Source organism: Crocodylus siamensis, chromosome 15 (assembly GCF_052110815.1).
Source record: "Crocodylus siamensis isolate JL-2025a chromosome 15, ASM5211081v1, whole genome shotgun sequence".
Lineage (NCBI taxonomy): Eukaryota > Metazoa > Chordata > Crocodylia > Crocodylidae > Crocodylus > Crocodylus siamensis.
This window is the reverse complement of record NC_143409.1, coordinates 809,896-826,596: the sequence shown is the minus strand read 5'-3', so window position 1 is coordinate 826,596 and position 16,701 is coordinate 809,896. Positions and strand designations below refer to the sequence as shown.

Genomic DNA, 16,701 nt, shown 5'->3' with positions numbered 1-16,701 from the left:
GGCCCCATTACATCCCTTCCTTGCAGGGCCCATCATCCAGTCCGTAGGGGTCTGCAATTGTGGAGGCAACACAGGGCACTTCCCCCCCTCTCCCGCAGCCTCCAAGCCACTGGGCACCGTCTGCGGCGACCCAGGGAGCACGAGGGCTGGCGTGGAGCTCGTGCCGAACAGGGGCTTGCTGCCCGGATTGCTCCTGGGGCGCCGGCAGGTCGCCGGCAGCGCTCGGGACCAATTTCCCTTCTTCCCAGCTGGGCCGCTCCGACGCCTGCTGCGGGAGACACGCGGGTGCTGGTGCCAGACCCAGGGCGCCCGTGTTGAGGCCCATTGCTATTAGCGGTCACGAGCCCGAGGCTCCCCTGCAGCAGCCGCGGCAAACCCTGCTGGGCAGGTGACCCCAGGGACACCCGAGGCCCCGCAGACCGTTCCAGGCCCAAAGCCCCTCGGTGCTGCTCTGGTCCCGCCTTGCCCCAGAACCGGGGACAAAGCCCCACGGGGAGACGGGGCCTAGCCAGAGCCGAGCAGGACTCCAGGGCCCTGCAGGCACTGGGGGTACTGGTCAGCTGCCCGCTGGGCAGTGAGTAGGGACACCCCTGCCCTCCTCGGCCCCTGCACAACACCAGGGGCTGCTGGACCGGCTGCGGGCGGCTGCTCGTCCTCCCTGCCCTGGAGCCACGGGCAGGGCGTGCCGAGAAGCCCGTCCCTGTGCTCCAGGACATGGCACATCCCACAGAAGGACACGAGACCTTGCTCAGACCCAGGGGCTGGAGGGGCATGGGAAAATGCCCATGCTGAGCTCAACCCTAAAGCCCGACGAGGCTCCCAGGGGCTCCGACACCCCCTCCCACTTGCCCCGGGATACTGAGGCAGGGAGAGGCGGCAGCAACTGCTCCCAAGGTGCCTGCCGACACCGCGCCCATCAGCTGCAGCGGGGTGCCCAGCGTGCCACGAGGAGCAGCGCAGCGGGGTGGACTCCCGAAGGAGCTCAGGTCCCGGGGCCCGTCGTGGCAGAGCCGGGTGGAGAGCAGGGGAAGCCGTGACCATGCCCCTGGACCCTGCTCACACCCACCGAAGGCACGGAGCAGGGATGCGGAGCCTGGGCAGGCGGGTTCGGGTAGCAGTGAACTAAGCGCCCCGTTTTCCTTCCAACTCTCTGCGTCTATCAAGGTCCCCCCGGCTGGAACCAAAATGCCCCTTCAGGGAGGCTCGAAGGGGCTGGCGGGTGGGTGCGCGCCTGCAGCTCCAGGTCACCCCGCCTTGGCAGCGAGGAGAGGAGAGCCCATGCACAGCCGCGCGGCCTGACGGGATGCAGGCGTGCCCCGAGCACGCGCCCTTCTCAGCCTGGCTTTACACCTCCCAGCGATCCAGGTGCATTCGATACTTACCTGGCAGGGGAGACACCATGATCTGGAAGGTGCAGCCTCTCCCTGCTTTCCGCTCATGTGGGGCTTTTGGCCCGCTGATATGTCCTCCACAGGAGGTTTATATTGAGCAGATTCTTTTTGGTGTTGGGTGGTGGAACCGGAGCGTGCTCCATCCACTCCATGCATTGACCTGGTATTGCAGTGCCTCCAGGACCGGTGCAAAAAAACAAAAAAACAAAAAAAAAAAGCATTCGGTGCTCCCAAAACGGTCTCTGCTCCGGGAGCAGAGGGGTCCTGCGGTCACTAGACAGAGATGGCACACCGAACCCGGGGAGCTCGCCCGTCACAGGCAGCCTGCTCTTCGCCAGGTGCCAAGATGTGCAGCTGGGTTGTGATTAGAGCCTGTCCCCTCGCCCGTGAGAGCAGCCAAGCACCCTGGCACCCCCTGCCAAGCCCAAACATCTGTCTGCCCAGAACATCTGCATAGTCGATACCCCTGCCCCCTTCATGCTTTGTGGCAGCGTTGTTGCTGGAAGCACTTATTCAATCAGGCCTAACCCAGCCAGAGCCCCAGTAAGGGACACCACAAAAGAAGGCAAAGAGTGTGTAGCTGAAGTGCGGCACCAGATGTGGTGGAAGCTGACAGGTCAGCCAGATTCAAAAAGGGATTTTTTGGAGAAAAGGGGCATCGGTAGCTATTAGGCACAGGAGCAAGGGGCATGGTCTCCAAATCAGACCTTCCTAGACCTTAAATGCTAGAGGCTTCAAGCAATAGGAACAGGGGTAAAAACCCTGGTTGTGCCTGGTTTGCTCTCCCTGCCCCTGTGGGATACAGGAGACTGGGCAAGACGGAGGGAGGGTCTGAGCCAGTTGCAGGACAAGGGAGGGGTGGCCAAGTTTCACTGCCGTGCACCCCAGCGCACCCGCTCTGGAAGCGGGCAGGGGAGGGAGGACCGGGCTCCGGGCAGCAGCTCCGACCCGTGCAGAGCCCAACGCGAGCTGGGGACCGTGGGGACCACAGTCCAGCTCCTGGCAGGTCCAGATCAACGCTTTCACTCCCTTCGCATTTTTGCTTATGGGTTTGCAAACTTTCAACAAAAGTTTTAGCAGCTGCTCCGGCTGTGAGACTTCCCAGGGCCAAGCGGGGAGGGGGCACGCCCGGGTGAGCAGCCTAATCTCTCGCCCTTTGTTGCGCGAATGCATCCGCGCAGCGAGGCGCCGCGGCCGGGGACGCGCGGCGTGCGAGGCGCGTTGTTGGGCCAGGCAGGAATGTTGCTAACGCAGCAGGCCCGGGCCCCGGCGGCGCAGGGCCCCGGCAGACGGCTAAGTCCAGTGTTGATGCAGCGTTCAGCTTCCGCCTGGGAGCAGAACAAAGCGCGGGCCCGCGGGGCTGGCTCCCAAACGACACGGGAGCTTAACGAGCTTAAAATGCCAGGCCGGTGGCTCCGAGCCCCCGCAGGGTCAGCCCGGTCCCGAGCGCGCTGCGTGACTGTCTGCTGCACACCAAGTCTTCCCACAAGGCCTCCGAAACCGAGGTCGCGGCTGCTCCAGGAGGACACGAGCGATCCCACTGCTCTCTCCAAACGACCCCAGACACGTCCTGGCCCAGTGCGTTCCTAAACCTACACGGGTCAACCTTGTCACACAACCGCCCGGAGGCATCGAAAGTAGCCTCCCCGGCCCTGGGGAAAGCAGGGGATGCTACTCCTTCCTCCCCCTGCTTTTGTGCAGGTGACTGCCCCCCCCCCCCCCCCCCCCCCCCCCCCCCCCCGAGGACAGGGCTTTGCGCCGGTCCTTACTGAGTGCCATCCAGCGTGCGTCGCACTGCATCTCCAACACATCCGTGTCAGGCTGACAGGAGCGCTGCCCCGACGCACTTGGCACTGGACTGGTTGCAGGTCCCACTCTGCAGGCCTGGGACGAGCAAGTGAGCTGACGGGTGCTGGAGACATCAGATTCAGAGAGAAAATAAACGGCACCGGCTCCGCAGGCAACAAACGAGCATTGCCCGTGACCCGCCTGTGCCTCCGCCCGCCGCGAGGTGCGGCCGTCTCCACCGAGCCGTGGCACCCCCATAAACGGCCCGGCCACGCGCAGCTCCTGGGGCTCCCTCCAGTACGTGCGAGACGGGGGCCCATCCCACACCACCCAATTTTCTTTTCTTTTTTCAAATCGTTTTGTGTCTGGGGCCAAATTCGTTCTCAATTCTCTCAACAGAGCAGAGCTCAGTGGGGCACGTCCGCATAGCGCTACCCCCAGCAAGCCTCCTCCCTCCTGGACACTTCGGCTTGGGGCTTCGGGGACTCCCACGTCCATGGCAGCATCCAACATACAAGGCCCAAGCCCAGAGGCCTTGGGGTTCAGCCTTTTCCCTTGGGGCATCTGAAGGAGCAAGCTAGATGGAAAGCCCGAGAGCAATCCTCCATTGCCAGCAATGGTGCAGCTGAGGTCCTCGCATGCAGGGGCATTTGCAGACTGGCAGGAGACCACCTGCACCGGCCCGCAGTGCAAGGGACAGACCTTCACCCCCTGAACACACCGGGTCACGCAAGGCTGAGAAGAAAGGGGCTCTCCCTCACCAGACCAGTAAAACCCCCTGGGCCAAAACCATCATCATGGGATCTCCCCTGCCCAAGTGCGAGCGCTCCACCCTGCTCGAGCCTCAAGGAGCCATTTGTGCAGCTACGCCTGCAACACGCCGGCATCTCCCCGGAGCCCGAGTCGCAGAGAAGCAGTGAGCAGGGAGAAGCCCACCCACCTCTTGCACCAGCAGGTTTTCGGGGGCTTCTTCCTCGAGCCCCGTGCTGCCGGCAGGTCCCTGCAAAGCGAGGGCACCGCTGCGATCCAGGAGCTCGCCGCTGGAGGGCAGGTGCTGCCAGGCTCCAGCGGTGCTGTTGCTGCGTCCCAGAGATGGGCCACCAAACCCTGCTACAAGCAGCCCTGGGCCCTTCTTCCCTAGAAGGGTTTGAAGCTGGATGCAAATCCTGAGCTTGGGGGAGCCGGGGTGCAAAGACCCATTGCTCAGCAGGTTTAGGAGCCAGGAGCTTGCACAGGACTGTGCTCCACCCGAGGCCAGGTCAGGCAGACAACGCTGCCCGCAGAGGGACAGAACAGCTCCACAGGGGCCGGACCGACCGCGGAGGGGTCAGCGCCCGGCTGCAGGGCTTGGGGTGGGGAACATCCCGCCACCGAGGGAGGTGCGCATTTGCAACGGAGGCAACATCACCACAGCCGGTTATTAGCTTAGAGGCATCCCCGAGACGCATGAGGGCCAGAGGCGGGACCGGCTTGCACTGGGCTGCGGTTGCAACCAGTGAAAAACAGGATGTGGCAACCAGTGACCAAGGGCTGGCGAGCTGCAGCAGCCTGGCACAGTGTTTCTCCGGCTTCACTGATATGCCCCATGTCTGCTTGGCCCCTTCCCGGAGCAGGGGCATCCCGGGCCATCTACTGTTGGGAGGAGGTCGGGACTCCTGGGCGCTCTGCCTCCCACCCTCTGCGCCGCCTTTCCCAGCTCTGGCAACAAGAGCCGTGTGCCTTCACCACTATCCCACCTTCCCACGGCCGCAAGCATTTGTAGGGTCCGTTTGCGAGCGACTTGCAAGCAGAAGCATGTGGCAGAAAGCCACCTTGTTTCTCCCCAAAATCTCTGCCCTGTGACACTGTGACTAAAATCTCTGAGCAGCAACCATTTGATGAGGGTGGGCCCTGCACACAGGGGACCGCACCCTCCGCCTGTCTCTTTAGGTAACTGGAGCTGGCTGCAGTCCTGAGGGAGGGGGGAAACCCGCTCCCTCTGCCTACCCGACAGGCATCAGCCACCCGGGTGGGGGGCATCTACCTGGGGGGCTGGAATCTGCCCGGTAACAGGTGATGTCTTTCAAATTGGTTGGCTGACAGCCAACTGGGGCTGGCCTCCACTGGCCCAGGTGACTGAGGTCACAGGGGCTGTATAGGTTGGGGGGGGGAAGGAGGCTCTCTCTCTTCGGCCATGAGGTGAAGCAGCAGCAAAGCGGGGGAGACAGAGGAGCCTTGCCATCGGGACCGAGCTCTCTCTCCCACCCCAGACTCCAGAGGGGAAACGGGAGACCTCTGGAAGATGCTTGTGAGTAAGCTACTCAATCGGATTAGATATCTAGCTGGCAGTAACTCAGACACGTGATCAAAAGGCTACTTCAGCCACACTGTTTGCTCTCTAGGATTTCTAAGATATTGCTCAACCCTGTACCGGAACCGGAGCGTGCTCCATCCACTCCATGCATTGACCTGGTATTGCAGTGCTTCCAGGACCGGTGCAAAAAAACAGGAAAAAAAATGTACCCTAGTTTACCCTACCCCCTGTAATCAATAAAGTTCTCCTTTGTGACCGTGGGAGACTTACTGAGAGGTGGGTCTAAATTACGCCTAAGAGACCCCTTAGGTCTGCAGACTAAGGGAGACTTTACTTTTTGCCCCGACTTGGGGAAGCGCCCCAAGTGCCTGTACCGGGTCAAGTACCCGTCGGACTATTAGGCCTGTGTTTCCCCAAGGACACAGGGCTGAGACAGTCCCCTCTCGGGGTGGTGGCAGCGATGAAGTTACCCCCAGACTAGCGAGTGTGCTCCGGGAGAGGGGTCGGCCGAGCATGAGGTGCCCCAGGGAGGCATTCAGAGCCTGGGAGGTGGGCAGCTGCAGGGAGGTAGGCGGCTTAATGCAGGAGCGCCCCCTACTGGCCCGCCACAAAGCACACCAGGGCTTCACCCAGCGTCCCCCGCAGAAGGCACCCGCCTCCCAGCCACGTAGCCAGGCAGGACGGTTGCTTTGCTGAACGCACGCCACTTCCCGTCTGAACACCTAAATACAACCATATAGCTCTCCCACCCACCACCTCGCTCGTCCCGGGTGCCGTGCATGTCCTGTTATTACCGCTCCTTGAGGCTTCACTTGCATTTCCAAGCTAGCCAAGTCCTGCATTAGCCACAAGCAGACCAGCCACGATGCAGCATAGCCGGGGGGGGGCCAGTACAGATACCCCCGTGGTCACAGCAAGCTCAGTGCAGATGGGCTCTGCGGACTTTACTGCCAGGCGCCTGCGCTTCACCGGAGCCCATGCACCCTGCAGACTTCCCAGGGCTTGAGACCTTGCCACTGACAGGATAGATAGCTGCAGCCATGTGGGTCGTGGTGCGGAGCTGTCGTACGGAGCAGCAGGGCCCCTTCCTGCCCCTGGGATCTGGCTCCGAGTCCCTTGGCACCAACCTGAAGCAGAAGCATCACGCCAAGCCCCGTGCATCCTAATCGGTGTTGCTCCATGCTCAGCTTGAAGAGGCCTCTCGGTAGCAGCAGGCTGCAGCCTGGCACAGTCCTAACAATACTACTGCGCTCCAGCCATCCCACGTAGCTGTGTTTCCGCTGGTTTCTATAAGAGGATTGTTGTTGCCTATTAGCTGCCCAGCAGAAACCTCTTTGCACACGTATGCACACCCCGCTCCCCCAATCAAGTTAATTATCACTGCTAACCAGCTACAAGCAGTCTGCAGGGATCCCACACATCAGCCAGCGAAGGCCCCAGGCAGGCACATCCGAGACCACGGCCAGCAGAGAGGCCGGGGGACACGCACCCATTTACTGGGGAGCATAGCAAACGCAGCCAGCGAGGCACCCCTCCGCCGGAGCGGCTGGCAAGGCGTCTGTGCCACGCAGCCCTGGGGACCGGGCGATGCCCCACTTGCCCTTCCTGCCTGGATAGGGACCCACGCCTCTGGAGCACCTGGAAATGGAAGAACTGTTTTCTAGTTTTGGGGCCTCTGATTTTAGCAGCACTAGGACCATAAGCCTCCCTCAGGGGCACTAGGCTGTGCCAATGCTCCTGCTGAGACTTAAAGCTGGAGGGTCTCGACTAGAGGGTCCTGCCCCTCTGCTCTGGATCAGACTAGTGCCAGATTTGGGGTCAGGAGGGAGTTCCCCCCCATACTCAGATGGATGCAGATAGGGCCGTTGCCTCTGCTTGGGATCTCTTGAGCATATATTAGATGACGGGTTTGTCTGGGTTGGTTTGGACAGGGCTGATCCTGCCTCAAGCAAGGGTTGGACAAGATGTGACCTACCCTTCCAGCCCCATGGCTCTGTCGGCCACATACCAGAAAGGCCCAGCTGAAATTCCTCTAATCACGGCCATTGCAAGCAGGCCTGGGATGGGCTCCGGGTAGAGCATGCAAGACAGTAAGGTGTGGATGCAAGACCTCAGCTGCTTTCAGACCAGAAGGCTTAGCATGGATTGGATGCACATGCCTGGCTTTCCTTTGCAAGCAGAGCACTCGGGGAATGCCGGCTTTCCTTTGGACAGGAGGAAGTGAGTCTAGAGAGCAAAACAACCCCGTATTCATGCCCGAGAGCAAGTGGATGGCTCTCCTGACCCTGCTGCTGCAGCCAGGCAGGCTGCCGGCTGCTGGACAAGCCTCCCAGGTCCCCCACCGCTGCGGGGACTGCTCCAGAGCAGCCTGGTGAACAGGCCCATTTTGGCGCTCTGCAACCCTAGGGCTGTCCCGGTGCACCGTTCCTGGGGTCGCCAGGACTGTGCCAGACCTGCACGGACGAGGGACGCATCAGGGGCAACGTCCTATAAACACTTGCTCGTGAGCCCATCGGCTTCGTCTCTACCTACCGTACAGGGTCTTGTTAACGCCGTGTTAGCACCGGGAAACAGCAGCCAACAGACCTCCAAAGCGGCTATGCGGGAGCTCAGGAGCTCCAAGGTCCCAGCCCAGCGCTCAGGCAGCCGGACAGCGGCTTGATGTCCAAGGCAGCCGCATGCTGGAGCTCGCGTGCGGGGCGCGTGCTATGCCCAGCAGCCAGGCAACATCTGTTACACCCCTGGTTTTCCACCCCTTCCTCCAAACCCAAGCCTTGCTGGGAGGGGGAGCACTTTCCTGGGAGCAGCTGTCCCTGCCCAGCTCCCACCCTGCCCCAGGGCCGCGGGGAGAAAGATCCCTGGGGTCAGGGTGGGGAGAGCCCCTTCACGCAGCAGCACTGGCGCAGCGAGACGCTACAGACCGCAGCGGTGGACACAGGCCAACGCATGGGCAGGGGCCGAGCTCTTGCAGACTTGAACCTGCAGACTGCCGGCCAGAGGGTCTTGCACCTCTGCTCGGGGTCAGCCCGACCGCCGTGTTTGTGGTCAAGAAAGGCAGTAGACCCCCGGTCAGGTCAGCAGGGACTGTGGAGCTTGCCTTCCTCTGCAGCAGGGGCCTGGCTGGGATCTCTTGAATGCATTTTAAACTCCTTCCTATCCACACAGCAGCAGGACACCGGCAGGACCCTCATCCCCTCGGGCCAGTTACAGGGGGTTTTGATGTCTTGGGTGCCATGCCTGGGGGGTTTTCCCAGAGTTTAAGCATAGAAGCACTGGTCTGGGAGGGTCCAGACAGGGCTGGGCTTGATACGAGCTTTATGCCTATCGATTAGCTCCCAAGACATGGGACATCGGCAGGGCCAGCTCCGGAGGGAGTGGAGGGGCAGCTCTGGGGTCTACTGTGCCCCAATACCATACAGCAACTGCATGTGGCAGCACACAGGGTCTGCACTGAATTGCATCTGCCCGTTGTCAAATTAACCTTCGTCTCCTCTTACACTTTCAGGTTTCAGTGGGTACAGGTCCCGGGACCCGGGATGTCCGACTGCGTACACGAGATGTGTGGGAGGCAGCCGTGGGGCTCCCGGAGCTCCTGGCACTGGAGAAGGTAGGAAAGGCAGCTGGCGATTAGCGATGCTTCCACTCAAGCAACGAGCCGCAGTCATCCGCTCGGCCGTCATCTCAGAGCGAAGCTCCGAGGCGGTTTAGTCTGCCTCCAGACACAGGCGAAGCCCAGCAGCAGGTCTGGAGACCGGCTTTCCTCCCACCTGTGTTAGCAATACTTGCGTGCAAGTGTAGAGGATGAAGGCCAGCCCTGCACAGGTCCTGCACGAGCCCCCGAGGGGGACAGATGCGGCAGGCTTTCCCCAGCCCTGTCAGAAAGCGGCTTGATGCACATTGGCGTATTCTGACCTTTCTTTTTAAACCCCGATGCCCAGCCTGTTTCGAGACTCAGGCCCTGGCATTTTCCCTTTGTCGTTTGACTTACCGTTGCATTGGAAGAGACGGACAGGGTTAGAAGCCAGACATAACCCAAGGCACATTGTAACGACATCTCAGCAGAGTGCGAGAGAAAATGAGTTTCTAAAATTAAACCCGGCAAATGAGCACTGAATAATTTTGCACTGATTTCATTGGCATGACTATTTATGACATTCAGGGCGCGTCTACACAAGGCACTTACTGCACGGTAGCCTAACAACACCGCACAGTAGCATGCCAGTCAAAACCACAGCTAATAAGCTACTGCGCAGTGTTATTAGGTTGCTGCACAGTAACCATTACAAAAACCCATGTGCCGGCTCTCCTGTGCAGTAAATATACTTACTGTGCATTCAGTTAGTACTTCATTAAGGAATAACTTAAGTGTGCAATAACTATTAATGAATGTGTAGATGCGCCCTCAGTATAACGACATTGCAGACCAAAGAGGGACAGGTCAGAAAAGCTGCACATCTCTCTCTGTCCCTCACAGAGCGGCAAGGTAGATGTAAAAATCACGTTCAGACAGGACCCTTGGGAGCGGCCATGATGACAGCACTTTGACAGCGTGGGCCGAGCGGCCGGCACCTGCTCCAGGGGGTCAGAGCAGGGCGGGAGCAAGCTGACACCGGAGAGTCGCAGAACCCCGGTCCCAGGTTTTGCTTCTTGTGACATTTCATATCAAGGGCAAGACCCTCCAGTCAGGACCCTTCGGGTTTGAGTCCCAGCAAGGGCATTGGCACAGCCCAGCCCCCAGCCCCCAGCCCCAGCCTGGGCTGCAGCGAGGAAGGACTGGCAGGAGGGGGAAAATTCGCTCCTGGCGTCAGATGGGAGCCAGCAAAGCTCAGACACCTGGAAAATACCCACAGAAGACACAGGCATTGCTGCACCCAGGTCATCCCCAAGCAGTGCTTTTCCAACCTCTTCTTGAGCACCTCCGGGGTGGGGAGCCCACACCTTCCCTAGCATCGAGTCCACTGCCTCCCTAGAGCATTGCGCAGAGGAGTCCCGAGCTTCAGAGCTGACCCACACAAACTCCTCATGCAAGCAGCAGATGGGAGGAGGTGGCTGTGCAAGGCGTAGGGTAGTCCAGCACCAGAAGGACAAGGCTGGAGCGGGAACACCCAGATCAGGAGGTGGAACAAGCCCATGGTAGAGGATGGTCTAAGTGACCGGTGAAATGCAATACATAATTTGATCTAACCAGTGCATGAAAGCGTGGGGACCTTGTGGTGGCCTGGGGGGCTGCATGGTGCTGGGCTGATGACCTTGCCGCAGGGATGAATGCCTTTACTCCTCGTCTGATGCACCCGCTAGGCCAAAACATGTCAGGGCTGCACTAGTAGGCAATAAACCTGGCCAAATTTTTGCCACTGAACCAAGCCTGCGCTCGTTCTTCAGGACACAACTGGTGCAGGAATCTCCTGGCTGCAGTTTTTTGCCAGCACCACAGTCCCAGAGCTGCAAACACCGAGCGCATCGATAGTGCCTGACAACTCGTGGCTTCCTGAAGAGTCGAGATCAATATTCGTGCCTCCCTCCCCTGCGCTCCCCCAGCCCCAGCGCTCTGACCACGATCCCCCGGGGCAGGAACCACGCGGTCTTGCTCCAGAGCTTGCAGGCGTGGCACGTGCAGCCAATGCGCCCCAGGGACGGGCACGCAGCCTGCGAGCAGTGACGGAGAGGGAAAGCTCCAGCCTCTCCTCCGCGCCCTGCTTCTAGGTCACAGTCGCTCTGAGCCCAGGCGACTGGCCTGGATGCTTCCCAAGCGCGGTCCTCCGCGCGGGGCTCTGTGCTAAGCCGCTGGACCCACTGCCCCCGCCACGTGCCTTGCGGCTCCGGGGATCCCTGGGGGTGGCCGCGTCTCCGGAGCAGCCGTGCCGGAGAGCTGGGAGCACGGCGTAAACATCCCACTCCGAGCGGCTGCTGCAGCCTGAGCTTTCACCTGGCACCAAGGGGGGCAGGTGGCTGCAACGGTGGCTTGGAGGCCTGATGCCAAGAGGGACTTGGACCATTTGAAAGGCCTTGCCAGAAAGGCATTCGGTGGATGAGATTTCCTACACTCCCCCAACAAGTGCCAGCTTCGCTTCTGTCCACCTCCGTGCCCAGCCGTGCAAAGCTCATCCTACCACCCCTGCCCGAGGCACTCTCAGGAGCTCCCTCGCTGAACCATGGATGCGCAGACAAGGGCTGGAGGGGACCTCAGGAGTCCCATCTAGTCCAACCCCTGCTCCAAGCAGGACCAGCCCCAACTACACCATCCCAGCCAGGGCTTTGGCCATCAAGGCACCAATCCTGCACACGCCGGCTAAATTTCCCTTCTAGGAAACCAGAAGTCAGCGCGGCCCCTCCACACACTGCCAATACAATTAGCAAGAGCAGGGTGCCGCGGCAGGGTCGGGTTTTCCACATTCCTTATTATTTCTATAGAGGTGGCACGGCAGTGATTAGACAGCTGGAGCAGCGGTAGACTTCTGCCCCGAGCAACAATTAGCTCTTGTATCCTTCCACCAAGGTGAGGACATGTCACCAGGCCTCCCCATGCCCGGCTGTGCCATCCTTTTGCCCCCATGTTGCAAAGAACTTCTTGACCAGAGCAGAGATTAAAGGGGGGAAAGGAGCAGAGGCGCTACGATGGATAGATTAGGGAAGAAAAAAAGATGAAAAAGTGCAAAGAGACGCACGTTGTCATAGTTGGTCGGGTCAGAAGGGACCAGAGCAGGTCATCGAGTCCGACCCCCTGCCATGGCAGGAAAGGATGCTGGGATCAAACGACCCCAGCAAGGTGTACATCTAACCTCCTCTTAAAGCCCCCCAGGGTAGGAGCCAGCACCACTTCTCTTGGAAGTCGGTTCCAGCTCCTAGCCGCCCTGACCGTGAAGTCGCGCCTCCTGATATCTAACCTAAACCTACCCTCTGCCAGCTTGTGACCGTTATTCCTGGTCACTCCTGGCGGCGCTCGGGGGAACAGGGACTCCCCCAGTGCCTGCTGGTCCCCCCTGACTAGTTTGTAACAGGCCACGAGATTCCCCTCAGCCTTCTCTTGTGGAGGCTGAACAGGTTCAGGTCCCGTCGCCTCTCCTCGTAGGGCCTGCCCTGCTGCCCCCTGACCATGCGAGTGGCCTCCTCTGGACCCTCTCCATGCTGCCCACACCTCTCCTGAAGTGTGGCGCCCAGAACTGGACGCAGTCCTCCAGCTGCGGCCTGACCAGTGCCGCACAGAGGGGGAGGATCACCTCCCTGGACCTGCTCGAGATGCATCTGTGGATGCACGACGAGGTGCGGCTGGCCTTCCTGACTGCGTCCCCACACTGCCGGCCCATGTTCATCTTGGAGTCAGTGATGACCCCCAGATCCTTTTCTGCCTCTGCCCTGACGAGAAGGGAGTTCCCAGCCTGTAGGTATGGTGCTGGTTGTTCCTCCCCAGGTGCAGCACCTTGCACTTGTCAGTGTTGAATCCCATCCTGTTCTCATCTGCCCACCCCTGTAACCTGTCCAGGTCCGACTGCAGCCTATTCCCCCCGTCTAGCGTGCCCACATCCCCCCACATCTTAGTGTCATCAGCAGATTTGAGCAGGTGCTTTTTACCCCCTCATCCAAGTCCCTGATGAAGATGTTGAACAGTGCGGGCCCGAAGACCGAGCCCTGGGGGACCCCACTGCCCACATCCCTCTGGGTCGAACATGACCTGTCCACCACCGCTCTCTGGGCGCGGCCCTCCCGCCAGTTGACGACACGTCTGACTGTGTGGGGGTCCACACCACAGCCCCCAGTGTCTTAATGAGAACGGGGTGAGAGACAGTGTCGAGGCCTTCCGGAAGTCCAGGAAGACGATGTTCACTGCTACCCCTGCGTCCAAGGATTTGGTGACCTGGTTGTAGGAGGCTGCCAGGTTGGTCTGACAGGACCTGCCCCTGATGAACCCGTGCTGGTTGCCCCTGAGCATAATCTCCCCCCGGCCCCTCGTGGACATGCGCCAGGATAACTCTCTCAAAAAGCTTGCCCAGGATCGAGGTAAGACTGACTGGCCTGTAGTTCCCCGGGTCCTCCTTCCCCCCTCTTTTGAAGATGGGAACCACGCTGGCCTCTTCCAGTCCTCCGGCCCCACACCAGAGCCCCACGAGTGCTCGTACAGCCGTGCCGGGGGTCCCGCAATGGCCGCAGCCAATTCCCGCAGCACTCGGGGGTGGAGATCGTCCGGACCCGCTGACTTGAACGCTCCCCGACTAGATCCTCCCTGACCCGGGGCCTGGGCGCGCCTCCCCGGGGGCCTGAGGGGGGCCGGTGGGGGGCTGATCCGGTCCCTGCTCAGGAAAATGCAGGCAAAAAAATCGTTAAATATGTTGGCTTTGTCGTCTGGTGTGACGACCAGATTTCCTAGTGTGTGCTGCAGGGGCCCCACGCCCGGTACCTTCTTTTTGCCCCTGTGTATTTAAAAAAGGATTCTTGTTGTCCTTGATCCGGGTCGCTCGTCCCAGTCCCATCTCCGCCTCGGCCTTCCTGCCCCCCCGAGCCACCGCAGTGTAGTCCTCCCTGGGGACGGCCCCCCCGCCATCGGGTGTGCGCCCCCCTTTTAGCTCGGAGACCTTCCCGGATGCTTTTGGTGAGCCGTGGGGGCTTGTGCCCTCCTGCCCCCTTTGAGCCGTGTTGGGATTACCTCCCTTTGGGCTCGGAGGATCGTCTCCTTGAGGAGCGACCACTCTCCTCGGACACCCGGCTCCCCCCCGGGACCTCAGCGCCTCCCCGACTATCCTCCTTGGCTCGGTGAAGTCGCCCTCCTGAAGTCCAGGGCTGCTGCCTTGCTGCCGGCCTCTGCCGCCTTGCGCCGGATGGCGACTCCCAGCGGGCGCTGATCGCGGTCGCCCGGGTGGTCGAGCCCCCGCAGCCCCCGCACCAGGCCGTCCCCGTGGCCAGCACCAGGTCCAACAAGGCGTCTCCCCGGTGGGGCTGTGCACCCCGGGTTAGACGGAGGTCCTGCATTCGGGCTAGGGACCGACGTGAGCGCTCAGACCTGGCTGACTGCTCCTCCCAGCAGATGTCCCCCATGATGACCCCGTCCTTGGACCCAACGACCTCTGTGAGCTGACTTAAGCATTCCCGGTCCAGCTCTTCCCCGTGGTTGGGGCGTCTGTAGTAGACCCCCACCGTTAAGTCTCTTTCCCCGTGACCCCCTTGTATCCTAACCCAGAGCACTTCCGTGTGCCCTCCTCTGACCTCGTGCTACACGTTGTGGATGTGTACTCCTCCTTGTTGTGGAGCCCCACACCCCACCTTTCCCCCCGTCCTGTCCCCCCCGTACAGCCCATAGCCCTTGACATCCACCACCCAGTCGTGCATCGGGCCCCACCAAGGCAACTCAGCGTAGGAAGGAGAGACTAGGGCGAGGGAACAAAGGAGGGGAGGCGGGAGGGCACAAGGCATTTCTCCCCCTTCCCCCTGCACCAGCCAGGGACCGCAGCAAGGGGAACAGCCTGGACTAGGCCCCCAGGGGCTCCTGCTGCAGGCGTGGGGGACACATTGCAGACATCCAGCCCCGGCACATGAGCCCAAGCCTGGGGCTCAGGCCCTGACCTGCTCCAGTATTTGGGCAAAGCAATAAGGAACAAGTAAGGAGCCGTGGTTTTGGGCAGCCCAGTCCAGGCTCCACCAGTGCAAGCTGCTGCAGCACCTGCCCCCGTGCCACGTGTGCAAGGCGTCAGCGGGCGGCTGTGCAACAAGGTGCGCAGGCTGCTGGATCATCTCGCGGCCACACTCGTATTTTCAGGCCTCGTTAGAGTCAGTGCCCGATTAACGTGCCGCGCGGCCAGGCCGGCACAGGAGGGTGATCTGGACGCCCTGGTGCCAGTGCCACTGGCTGGGAGAGAGGATGCGGCTCGCTATCAGGCAGGGCTCGGAGGTGGAAAGCTTGGGGCAGAGACCCAGGTGCTGCCAGCAGAGCCAAAGGGCTGAAGTCGAGAGCAATGGAGCAAGGAGAGTTGCTTGAACAGGGCCTGAGCCCCCACCCAGGGCTGGGGTCGGCAGAGAGCAGCCTGCCGCAGGGCCCAGCCGGGGCAAAGTGTGGGGGTCCAGGCCCCGGCTCTGGGGACTCTCAGCCACAACAGCCCCGGGGCACAGCGAGAGGTCGCAAAAAGGCTCTGGTTTCCAGCAGGCAGCTCCAAAACAACGCGCCCCGAGGCGGCGTCAGGCACCCGGCCCATTCCAGGCAGGGCTTCATAATCTTCATAGATGTTCGGGCTGGAAGGGACCTCGGGAGATCATCGAGTCCAGCCCCCGCCCAAAGGGCAGGAAGTCAGCTGGGGTCATAGGATCCCAGCAAGATAAGCATCCAATTTACTCTTGAAGGTGTTCAATGTAGGTGCTTGAACCACCTCCGCTGGCAGACTGCTCCAGACCTTGGGGGCTCGGACAGTAAAGAAATTCTTCCTTACGTCCACCCTGAAACGGTCTCGCAGGAGTTTGTGACCGTTCGACCTCGTCATCCCTTGGGGCGCTCTGGTGAACAGACGTTCCCCCAGATCCTGGTGGTCTCCCCTGATAAAAACTTATAGGTGGCCATCAGATCACCCCTGAGCCTGCGCTTTTCCAGGCTAAAGAGTCCCGTGTCTCTCAGCCTGTCGTCGTAAGCTCTGTTTTCCTGACCTCCGATCATGCGAGTGGCTCTCCTCTGGCTTGCAGGGTCGTGCTGCGTTTCACCCTGACCCTGCTCCCGCATGGGACCCTCCAGCCTGCTGTTCGGCCCAGCTCCTCCCAGGAGACCCAGGCCACACGCCCACGCAGGAGCCCCCCAGGGCTCACAGATGCAACGCGACGGCTCACGCAGGAGCAGGTCATCGCTGCTCACGCAGCACTAGCTAGGATGACCTGAGCGTTGGCCACCAGCAGCACTGAACCCACCTCCCAAACCTTGGGCAGAACGAGACTGGCCACATACTGTGTCAGACCCTCGTCCACCCTGCCCGGCCTCCCACGTCCCATGGCCACGAGGCCTCCAAGTAGCAAATAGGCTTGTGTCGCACGGCAGCAAAACGGAGGCTGGAAGGGAGAAGAACAGAGCACAACCAGGGGTTTCCCCCTGTTCCTGCAGCCCCCCATGCTATGGGGGGGACCATGCAAGGAGCAGATTTTGGACTCCTGCAGCTTACACCAGGGGACTGGCGGGCCCAGCAACTGGGACAAGCCCAAGGCAACATGGAGGCCGGACCTGACCACATGCCTTCCCTGTGGCACGGCCACGTGCTCCCCTCGGCT

At 61.0% G+C, this 16,701-nt stretch overlaps 1 pseudogene; it reads left to right on the top strand.

Annotated features, from left to right (window-relative positions):
• The first annotated feature begins 1,420 nt into the window (after positions 1 to 1,420).
• On the top strand, positions 1,421 to 1,588 carry LOC149851980 (U2 spliceosomal RNA; annotated as a pseudogene).
• Positions 1,589 to 16,701: the final 15,113 nt, after the last annotated feature.